An 11,257-nucleotide genomic window follows, 5' to 3' on the forward strand; every position below is an offset into this window, starting at 1 on the left:
TTGTCCTCACCCAAAAACTGTCCCCATGTTGAATGGTGCTTTGCCCTCTGTTCCCGTACTTCATTGGTTTCATATAAATGTAGCATAGCCTTTGGGTCAGAGGACTTTTCAGAAAAGGAGAGTCAAAACTAAAGCCTCTGTGCACACAGAGAAAAAGAATGGGTCAGAGCAATAGATCAAATATTGAACTATGAGAAAAAGAAACTGGAGAAGAAAAAAAATGGGATTCAGAAATTGTAAGTTATGACTGACTTCTCAAACGCTGGTAGAAAACTTGAAGCCAGAGTAGAGAATATAAAATTCATAAATGGTCACTATTTTAGCTAAGTTGAGGAAGAAGCATGAACTTCAAAAGAAAATAATGTTCAGAGATGAACATGAGGCCCGTTCAAGATGTGGAGGAAATTAGGAGCCGAGAAGTACATGCAAAGAGAGACTAGATGGTATTTTAAAGAGAAGTGGGACTCAAATAAAAGTTCACACACACAAACACAAACACACACACACACACACACAAAGCCCAAATATTTAGTGATTTCCTTTTCCTGTGGTCTGCTTTAGAATTCACCCCAAAGCCATTTGCTTTTGTGGTTATTCAGATTTTGTTTCTCTTCTTTCCACCTCCTACTGTCTAGTCCCTAATCCCGAGTTGGGGGAGAATAAGGGAAAGAAAGTGAAATTCAAATCTGTATTTTACCCTCTGCTGGCCTTTTGGTTGAGAGATGTGAGGAGTAAAGAAGTGTGTATGGTACAGTGTGGTTAGAAGAATGTGTTGGTGCTGTTTGTTTATTTTTGTTTTTAGCTACTCTACTCAGATGACCCTAGTTTACCACATCAAGAACTGATTGGGCAGGAAAGAGAGAGACTCAACAAACATTTGTTGAATGGCTCGACTCCGCTTTGCTCTTTCTCTTAAACATTCCTCAGCGGAGTCCTAGCAACTTTTCAATACAAACCCCACGCTAAAGTCTGATTATCTGGTCGTTGATGATGTGCTCATCCTTAGCGGGATACAAAGTGATCTAAGGTTTACACCAGCAAAAGGTTTTATAACATATTCTTTACTGTCAGCAACAAGGTAAACAGGAGGAAGTCTAAGCTACTCAGGAGCATAAGCTGTTTTCAAAAATTTCAGCAGGAAATATTTGCTTACCAACAAGAAACATGCTAAGTACAAATGGCATTTCTCAATTTGTTAAAGCAACCGGCAAACCCTTAACCTGGGCGTGCCCAGGACACTTTCTTAGCCCCTAGTTCATGTCCCTACATACACATGTTAGTAATAACCTGCCTCCTTTTCATAATTCTCAGTATTTCAGATCATTCACTCACCTGGTCTGCCCTCCAGTCATTCAAAGTGTGGTTTTACTGTGATTTACAAAACTATGTAACAAGGCAGGAAAAAATATGTTCATCTCATATTGACAGTTTCTTTCTCCTTGTTTAATTTGGAAAGGACCCTCCCTACCCCTTCCCCACAAAAGGCAAAATTCTGTCCAGCAAGACAACTTAGGGCTGGATGAAAAGATAAAAAGACAAGTGTCTCTGAGCTCAGTGACGATTGCAAATGTGATTTGGAAGAGAAGAGATCCAAGAAGTTGGAAAACCCAGCTCAATGTGGAAAGCCTCTTCTCTTACAACATGGATTCCAATTCTACTCCAATTCCATACAGAGCTGGGTATAACCATCAGGAAATGTAAAGTCCCTCTAGGCCATGCCTCATGACCTGGGGAGAAACCCAACCCACCAGCATGCATCTAGAAAGGCACCAGCCATGTTGAGCTCCCAAAGAGCCCTGCACCTGGGGTTTTTTGAGAGAACCCCAAGTTACACAGGAGAGATACACTTCTCGCCTCTATCCTTGGTAATAAGCATTTCTTTAGAGTCATCAAAAGAAGATAAGTTTTTTTTTTTCTTTGTCCTTTGAAAACTTGACACCTGCCAAAGGAAGCAAAGAGAAAAGAAAGGCATAGTATATATCAGAAGTCTCACATTTTCAGAGCCTCTTCATCTATAAAACTACTTTCCAATGAGTTTATGTTTGCCTTCTGACAGGCTGACCACTCTAGCCCAAATGCAACTCAGTAACTTCTTCACCTTTGACCAAGAGACATTTTTAAGAAAAGTCCCATAAAAGCTTAACATTTTAGAGAGGGCAAGGCCAATCAATATCTATGTAAAACTGATAAACATGTATGACTCAAAGGAAGAAATTTTCCTCTATGTATTATCTACTATTGAACTTAATATGGTTTATAAATCCTTGGTCAATGAATCACCTCCTCTGAGTTTTATCCATCCTCTTCACTATTCTTGGGAGGATGGGTCACATCCTGCGATACTTCTCCACAATCTCACCATCAATAAGTCAAGGATTCAGGTTAAGGCAGCTTTAAAAAATCAAATTCAGTTATTTAAGCACAAATACATGACTACGTGATGACTTTCTGACTGGTGTGGTCATTGGGTTCTGGGCTAAGCGATCCTCAGAGAGAATAGGGAGTACCAGGTCAGCGGACGTCCCTGTAAGACTTTGCAAGGCAGTGAAGACTATCCATTCACCATCCATCTCCCATTCTCCCTCCCCAATCCATTCTTGTCTTCTTCATACATTCTCACCTGGTTTTCCCTGACCCTGCATCCTAAAGAAGCCAAATTCACTCCTAGATCTCCCTTCCTCCATGAAAATAAAGAAGAGATAAAAACTAGTTCTTCTTTTAGAAGTTAAACTGACTTGATTTCTAGCTGAAATCAACATTAGCCAGATGAGATGGTTTTCATGAATGTTAATTCTTATTTTGAACCTGGAATCAGCACAATGGGTCACTGTATATGTAAGTACGTCCCAAGTCAGCCATTGAGATAGACAATACCTAAAGCCACAGATACACTATCCACATGGCTCCTTCAAATGAATCTTTATTCATTGTTTTAATCTACAGCAGGAAGCCAAGTGCTGCACTTCAGCCCAGAGGGGGGATGCTAAGATACTGAATGAACCGCATGCAGGTGTCCAAACTTCAGGAAATTTGAATTGAAACACTGACTGAAAAAGTCCAATCTACTTGTACATGTTGAGCTGTTGTTTAAGCCCTTTTTCACATGCAATGAGCTCATATTCAGAATGTTTTTACTCAACACGCATAAAGGTTTGGCAAAGGCTTGTGGGGAGGAGCACCCTGTCATAGAAAGCAAGAGAAAAACAAGGCTGGGGCTCAGCACATTCTCTCAGAGCACACAGACCTGCATGGGCCAAGGTTTCTGTTATTAAAAAAGCAAACAGAGACTCTCTCCTCTCAATGCAGCACTAATTCCCAGATTACAATAAGTCAACAGACACTTTTTCCATGGCTTCCGACTACAGAGTGTCCCAAGAAAGTAGATACTCGATATACTAACGTATGTTCAAAGAGGTAGAATAATTAGACATTAACCAATATCTGTTTTGCTTAATGTTAAAGTCACAAACGTTTAAAATGGCCACGATTTCAGAGTTGACCACATGCAAGATACATATCACTTTAATAAGTTTATTTAACATCTGGAAGGGATACACATTTTGCTAGGACACACTGTTCCAAAGAGTTTATAAAGGATGTGGTGCTCACAGGTCCTGGGGTTGTTAGCTCTGAGGCTATTAGTGCTGGTACTCACCAGCATAAATGCCCACAACGTGGGTCTAGCTCCAGGCTTACTCTCAGATTTCAGTGCCTCCTGAGGACATCCCTGGAAGGGACTATGAACACAGTTCATACATAAAGTTTTCACCCTCAAAAAAAACAGTCATTCTAGGGCACCTGGGTGGCTCAGTCAGTTAAGCATCTACCTTCAGCTCAGGTTATGATCCCAGGGTCAGCAGGGAGCCTGCTTGTCCCTCTGCCACTGCCCCTGCTTGTGTTCACTCTCTCTCTCTCTCTCTCTGTCAAATAAATAAATAAAATATTTTTTTAAAAAAGACATTCCATTCTTGTGTTTAAGTTGAACCTGTAGGGAATCCAGGTTAAAGAGCTAGAATGGTTGCAATGAATGGACCGCACAGAATGCCATGCTGAGTGATGTCCACTTTATTTTCCCATTAATATGGAATCCAGTAAAGTTTTAAAAGTCTCTTTGAGGATATGAGTCCAGCAAGAGTAAGGAAGATGGATTCAAGGAAGTAGACAATGTAGGGAGATGGAGGGAGCGGATCAAGTCCTCGACGTGTCTAATGTTGGTAAGAACACAAAGGAAGGGAAGAAAAGAAGGGACCCTTAGAAGAATTGACAAGCCTTGATTCTGAGCAGAATTCCAAGCAGGGGTCTTGAAATTCACACTAGTTGGATCTGCTTAGTCACATGTCCACCCAGAACCAATCACAATGACCAAGGAGTCAAACATGCTGATCTGGGTCACATGCTCCACCTCCCAAATCAGATTGTGTCGAGACAAATGGATTCCCAAACTGAAATGAGGACTAATGGGAAAAAAATAATAGAAGCTGCAGGATCAACCCCAAATATCTATTATATACTGTTTGGCTGAATCCCTTTCTCTTTCTTTCCATATCAAGTTTATGACTTTTCTGTTAGATACAATAATTAAGTGGTTTGCCCAAAAGTTTCAAAACTGTATTATACAGAAATCAGAATCACTATCCTTACCATAGTGTTGAGAAAAGAGAGCAAGTGTTTAACAAAAACTTTTGAAAGGATACGAAAAGTAACTAGAGTGAATAGATTCAAATTCTAGACAAATGCAACAAGTTTTTGTCCCTGAAATACATTTTAGGCAGCATTCCCTAAAGCCAGGTGAAGTCTGAGGCTGCTGTGTTCTGGGCACTTTCCCCTCAATTCAGCCGTGGGCTGGCTTGGTGGTTGGTGACCCTGTTATATGAGGCCACTTGTCACTCTGGCATTGATGATGAATGGTGTGACAAGGTTTAGTATATCTCTGAAAATTAGTTAAAAGTGACTCCAAATTACCCAGTTTTGATTTTTTTCCCCCTACACTATTGCATAATAAAGTCTTTAGCAACCAACGGTACATGCTTCTGAGAAGCATTTGACCACAAGTGTCTCAGATTCAAAACACATTATTTTGTGGGAAGAAAGACATCAACCAGCACACAGACCCAACCTAATTTTGAATGGACTTAATTTCTGGATTTTAGACACTGCCTCACAATGCTATTAAAAACAGTAAGAGCCTCATTAAAACTCAAGAGGCTGAGCCCACAAACAGGGACTAACGGAGTTCCTAAGAAAAGGTATCTGCACAGCATTTCTAAACTTTGAGCTGTCTGGCTAGCTAAAGCAGATGATCTTATAACAGGAATGATTTTCAAAATATTCAACACTGACCAATCAGGGCAGACAGGTAACCAACCAAAATGTTCACTGATTTGGACATGCTACCTTTCCTCACCAGTTAAATGTCAGACCAGCTCCATGGACTGGGCAGATCTGAAGAGGGAAACCAACACAAGGCTGTGTTGGAGCAAGAGAAGGCTGCTCTGAATGGTGAGATGGGGAACCAGCCTACCCCTCCTAAGTCAACGGAGCCAACATGTTCCAAGAAGGAGGCACTGATGAAAAGAAGAAGGGAAAGAAGTGGAAGAAGAAGAAGTAAAAGGCGGGTGAAGATGACGAGGGTAGAGCAGAAGCAGGGGATGAGAGGGAGGGAAAATGAACAGAGGAAAGCATGAAGGAATGGGGACATGGAATAACAGACCAGGAACAAGCAAGAACAGTGAAGGAGACTGAGGAAAGGGGAGATGAGAAATTCAGACACTTAGAGGAGGAAAAAGAATAATGATGAAAGGGAAAGCAGAAAAAGGAGAGGTGTTAGATTATCGATGAAAAATGGTAGTTTTTATGAATGATCATTGTCTCTCATGCTGTGTGATGCAGGGGTGAGCAAACTTTTTCTGTAAAGGGGTAGACAGTGATGATTTAAGCTTTGTGGATGGTACAGTCGTTCAACTACACAACTCTGGTCACATGGAAGCAGTCCCAGACAGTAAGTACACAAAGGGGCATGACTGTGTCCCAGTGAAACTTTACAGAAACAGGCACTGGGCCATATTTGGCCCACGGGTCATAGTTGGATGACTCCCACAGACAATGGTGGTTCTGACATTTCTGGTAACTCTGTGGTGCCTAGCATAGACCCAGGCACAAAATTCTAGAAAATATTAGAACCTCCTGGAAGAGCCATTTTACAGGCCCAAAAAATGGTCCAAATGGGAGCCATTTTCAATGGCTTTTTATAACTTTAACCTACAAAATGGCAGTTTCCTGTACCAACCTATCTGCTGCCTGGCCCATATGACAACCCTGTGGGTTCTCTCTCCCAAATATAACCTATAATAATGTACACAGAAGAGAAGCACTAGGTGGCTGATTCAGAGCTGTATTCAGTACTGACTGTTAAGCTTTCAGATTGGCAGAGTTCTCCATCCCCTGTAGGTAATGACCTCACAGAGTTTAGATCTGGGTCCCAGGACAGCTTCAGACACCAGCACCAAAAACAAAAACAAAACAAAACAAAAAAATCCCTTTTTGTCTCTTTAATGTATACCCTCCCCTGTTTCCTCACCTTTGACTCCTAGACTGTCCCCCAGCTTGACTACAGGGCTAGGTTCTTCAACCACTCAAAGTAGCCTATGGTGCTTAGGAATGGCTTTAGCAATGGGAGGTGACAAGATGTACCTGAGGGGGCTCCCCAGGAGTCAGAGCATGCTTAGCTCTCAAGCTCAGTATCAGAAAGGTGGGAGCCGACTCTCACCGCAGGCTCAGACTTCTGACAGTGACCTCACATTCCCTTGTTCTGTGATTGGGAAGAGCACCTTGCAGCCTCAGGATGCAAGCAGTTCTTGCTTGGTCATGGGTTTCTGTCTGGGGAAGCCAGAGCCACTATTCCATGGCTTCTGAGGCACCGTGCAGGACATGTGAGGTTGATCGGGTGGCTGGTTTTCTTTCATTTATGTTCATTTGGTAGCTGGCACCACGGCCATCCTTCCATTTGTTCTGGCTCCTAACCTCAACCATTCTTCAGCCACCAGGGGTTTTTGAAGTCCCGCTCACATCACTTCCCAGGGTAACGCAAGCCGCCTTGTGAATTACCAGAGTTAAGAAATGGCCGCAAGGGACATCGTCTTGAAGCCACATGAAGAGAGACACAGCCACATGATTGCCTGTAAATAAAGCCTGATGATACCAAATGTTCAGAAAAGGAAAAGCTTAGCACGGGTCTAGCATGATCACCTGCTCTGTGTTCCAAGGGGAACACATAGCTCTTGCAGGAAGGGAATCCTAATGTGTTACTCTCCAAGTAAATAAAATGCAGAAACACTTTTGTAGGCATTTTGCCTTTGCAGGAAAAAAGTTCAGTTTGTATTTAGGAATGAATGAGTATGTATGGGTGTGTTTGCATAAGCGTATTTGCTTCAAAACATTTTCTAGTAACTGCTGACAACAGCAACCCTAAGCCACCAGACACTAGTTCTCCCCAGCTTGAAATGAACTGTTTGCTCTCCAGAGCAGCAGCTGTGATGCTCCCAGAATCATTCCTGGCCTCCCCAGGCTCTGAAATCTGCATATCCTGACCCTTCCTCCCTGGCCCCATCTGTCTCCCCAGCTTCCCTGCTCCTGTCACGCAAAGTTACTCAATACCCAGTAGGAGCTAACCAGAGCCAAGGAACCACGTTCCCACAGCTCCCATCTTGCCATTCACTTCGTGCGGCTCGGTTCCTCTGCCCTGCCACCCTGGGGCACGGGCAGGGAGAGAGCTCCACATTTAAACCCCCAGCTTTGGGAACCAGATCATTCCTCCTCCATAGTCCCTCACCAGTCACTGCTGCCCCTGGTTGAACCCCTTCCCCACACCCTGCTCTCTGTAGCCCAGCACATGCTGTTTCTCTTTGTGACCAAATTTCACAGCTGACTGTATGCAATTTAGTAATATCACTAGTAGTGCTTCATCTTTTTCAGTCTATTTAGAGCTCAGGTTGAAATTTACCAAACTAGAGGGTAAACCCCTAATTTTGGTAAACCCCTAATTTACCAAACTAGGGGTGCCTGGGTGACTCTGTCGGTTAAGCATGGCTCAGGTCATGATCCCAGGGTCCTGGGATCGAGCCCTGCATCAGGCTCCCTGCTCAGTGGGGGGCCTGCTTCTCCCTCTCCTTCTACCCCTCCACCCTGTTCTCTCTCTCTCTCTCTCAAATAAATAAATAAAATCTTTAGAAAAAGAAAAAGAAATCTACCAAACTAGCTCTTTTATCTGCATTATCTTCCATAGTCTTTTCTCTTTGGGGCCTTAGTTCATACCGTTTGATATGGTGTAAGAAACAAGCTTTGTTTAAGACAGTCAGATTTAATAAATCTTTCTAGTTTCTGTATCTTCCTCTATAAAATAGTGAAAATACTGACTTCTGACTTACTGCCTCTCTAGGAGTAAGGGAATCTATACAAAATTCCTAGCATGGAACCTGATTCATAGCTGGTGCTCAACAAATGTTAATAGCCACCTTCCCACCACCACAGCCTCGTGGTGTGACTAAAGTAAATTCAGATTGGCAAGTCACACTCTGGAACAGCACTTCTCAACCTTGGGAGCATAATGCAGTCACTTGGAGAGCTTTAAGAAGCACCCCCCATCATCCCCTCCCACCCTTAAATATCCCGAGTGGCCAACCTCCCCTGTTTCTTATTTTGATCTTAGGCATCAGTATTCTTAGGCTTCAGCCCCTGCCACCAGACCAGACATGTGGTTTTCTTCCTCTTGCTTCTCTCTTTCTCTGCTTTCCACAAAGTTTTGGGGCAATTTGTTACACAGCAATAGATAACTAGTACACTCCTCATATCACAGCATGGCAGTTATGTCCCTGACTTCAGATAGATTTTCATTGTTGTGTGCCTTGTTTCCCAGAAATAAGGCAGTCATTAAATTTGCATGACTGATGGATTCATGTCTGGCTCTATGATTTTGATGTGTTGGCCTGCTCTGTTAGCTGTATTAAGAAAATGAATGGCTGAGGCCACTGGGCAAGGGAAGGAGGGCCAGGGCAAGATGCACAGCCTGACCACAGTCATGCTGCTCTGTGCCCTGGCCCAGGCTGCATGTGCAGGGCATCCTACCTACAAGTTCCTGAACATGCAGGAGCCCTCGATGGACATGACGTCGGTGACCAACAGGGCAGCTCAGACCCTGCTATGGACTAAGCTCAACCGAGGCCTGGGCAGGGTCCTGAGCAGCCAGCTCTGGGAACCCGCCACCATCAACTACCCCCGAGAAGGGCCCACTGGGTCCACGCTTCCACAGGGAGCATGCACCGCACTGCCATCCATCCATCCATCCATGCGGAGATGCACTGCAGGCCAGCTCTGCCAGGCCACCTGCCCCTACCAGGCCATCACCAGCGAGGCTGAGCCATGGGGCCCATGTCACCCACAGGGCCACCTGCTATGACATCGACAGGGCCATCTAGTGCAGCTTCTACCGGGAGGCCTGCCCTGTGGACCGCATTGTCAAGGGCCCCAACCTCGAGTTCTCCACGGAGACACACGACGAGTTGCTGTACAAGGAGAAGCGGCTCAGTGACGGGGCCAAGGGGGAGGCCGAGATCGCGGCCAACATCCAGGCCCCTACCTCTACCAGTGCTGCCCCCCACCCAGTGGCCTGCAGCCCCAGCCGCCCAATAAGAAAGCTCAGGCCTCCTTCCAACAAAAAAACAGTGCCTTCTTTAAGCAGCCGTTTCTTCTCATTACTGGGGCCATCCTGAGGCTTCATCTCTTAAGAAATGAAAGACTACCTCCCCTCTTAAGAATATTGGATAATTAGTGGAAAGCTCGCCATTGAGCCTTCCTTGTACTCACTAACCCCCTTCCTACCTGATCAGTAAACATGACCACAGATGCCCATGAGTTCCTTCTGTTCTTGGAAGAGATTCTACTTCAGGGACAGCTTGGCTGACTCAGAGGTCCCTATGTTTCTTCTTTCCTGAAACAAACACAAACCAATACTTTAAAACAGACATGTACTTAATATTTTCTAAAAGAATACCTACATATCCTAATAAACTGTTTGATTACATTCACCTTTCTGTTGTATTAGAACCACATCTTTATGTACTTATTGCTTTAGAGTATTATGATGAACGTATGGCCTTTCACAGACTCACCCTGTACCAATTTACCATCATTATATTCATTATTTGATGTTCAAATGTCTTTTTTTTCCTGTCCCACAAATGGACTCAACTGACTTGCAAGAAATTCTGATTGCTTTGAGAAAGGAACAATATTAGACACAACAGTCCAAGCTTCTTGTGTGTGTGTTGTAGAGAAGCGCCAGGCCTTTAGCCACTGTTGCTTGGGGCCTATTTTGTGACAGAGCCAGGAAAGAGGTTTTCATAGGGCAGGAATTCATGCTGATTTTCCTCATATAGCAGACCGTGTTGCTATAGGTTTTTGTCAGCCAGGGTCTCATAAGAAAAATAGAGCGACTTTTCCTAGGAAGTCTAAAGGTAGGTAGTTTCCCAGCCAAGCAATGAGGCAGAAGCCCCTGGAGACACCCCCTCCTCAGGACAGGGTCTCACAGCTTTGCCTAGGCCCTCGAGAGAGAACAGCCGGGCTCACGGCCTCCTCAGTGGTGCCACCTGGCCGCCTGGTTCCCTCCCAGAGACGCATTTCTTTTCTTTTCTTTTTTTAAAGATTTATTTACTCATTTTAGAGAGAGAGAGCATGAGCAGAAGGGGCAGAGGGAGAGAGAATCTCAAGCAGACACCATGCTGAGCATGGAGCCAAACGCAGGGCTCCATCCCACGACCCAGAGATCATGACCTAAGCTGAAACCAAGAGTCGGAGGCTTAACCGACTGCACCACCCAGGCGCCCCCAGAGCTTCATTTCTATTAGGAGTAACACTTGGTCTCCACTTTGCTTGCTGCTTTACTCCTCCACTGTCTTTCTTTGCCTCCAAGCAGCCTCAGTGCACCAATGGAGGGTGCTCAGGACCTCGAGGGTTCCTAGGATGTAGGATTTTCTGTTTCCAAACCAAGACAGTCCCAGGCCCACTGGGATGTAGTGGTCACCCCATCGCCAGTGACCTAATAACGGGACAGCTGAAGGAATTCGTCGCTTCTACACTCTGCTCAGTAGAATACTAGAGGACAGAATAAAAACATGCTTGGGATTTACACGTAAGGCAATCACTCATTGAAGAGTCACACTGCAGTGCAGACAAATTCTCCAGCTCCTACAGCCAAGATAATTAC

The 11,257-nt window shown here is 44.3% G+C and overlaps 1 pseudogene; it reads left to right on the plus strand.

Moving 5' to 3' along the window:
- Positions 1-9,052: 9,052 nt before the first annotated feature.
- On the plus strand, positions 9,053-9,764 carry LOC110587481 (annotated as a pseudogene).
- The last annotated feature ends 1,493 nt before the right edge of the window (positions 9,765-11,257 follow it).

The sequence above is a fragment of the Neomonachus schauinslandi genome, chromosome 10, assembly GCF_002201575.2.
Source record: "Neomonachus schauinslandi chromosome 10, ASM220157v2, whole genome shotgun sequence".
NCBI lineage: Eukaryota > Metazoa > Chordata > Mammalia > Carnivora > Phocidae > Neomonachus > Neomonachus schauinslandi.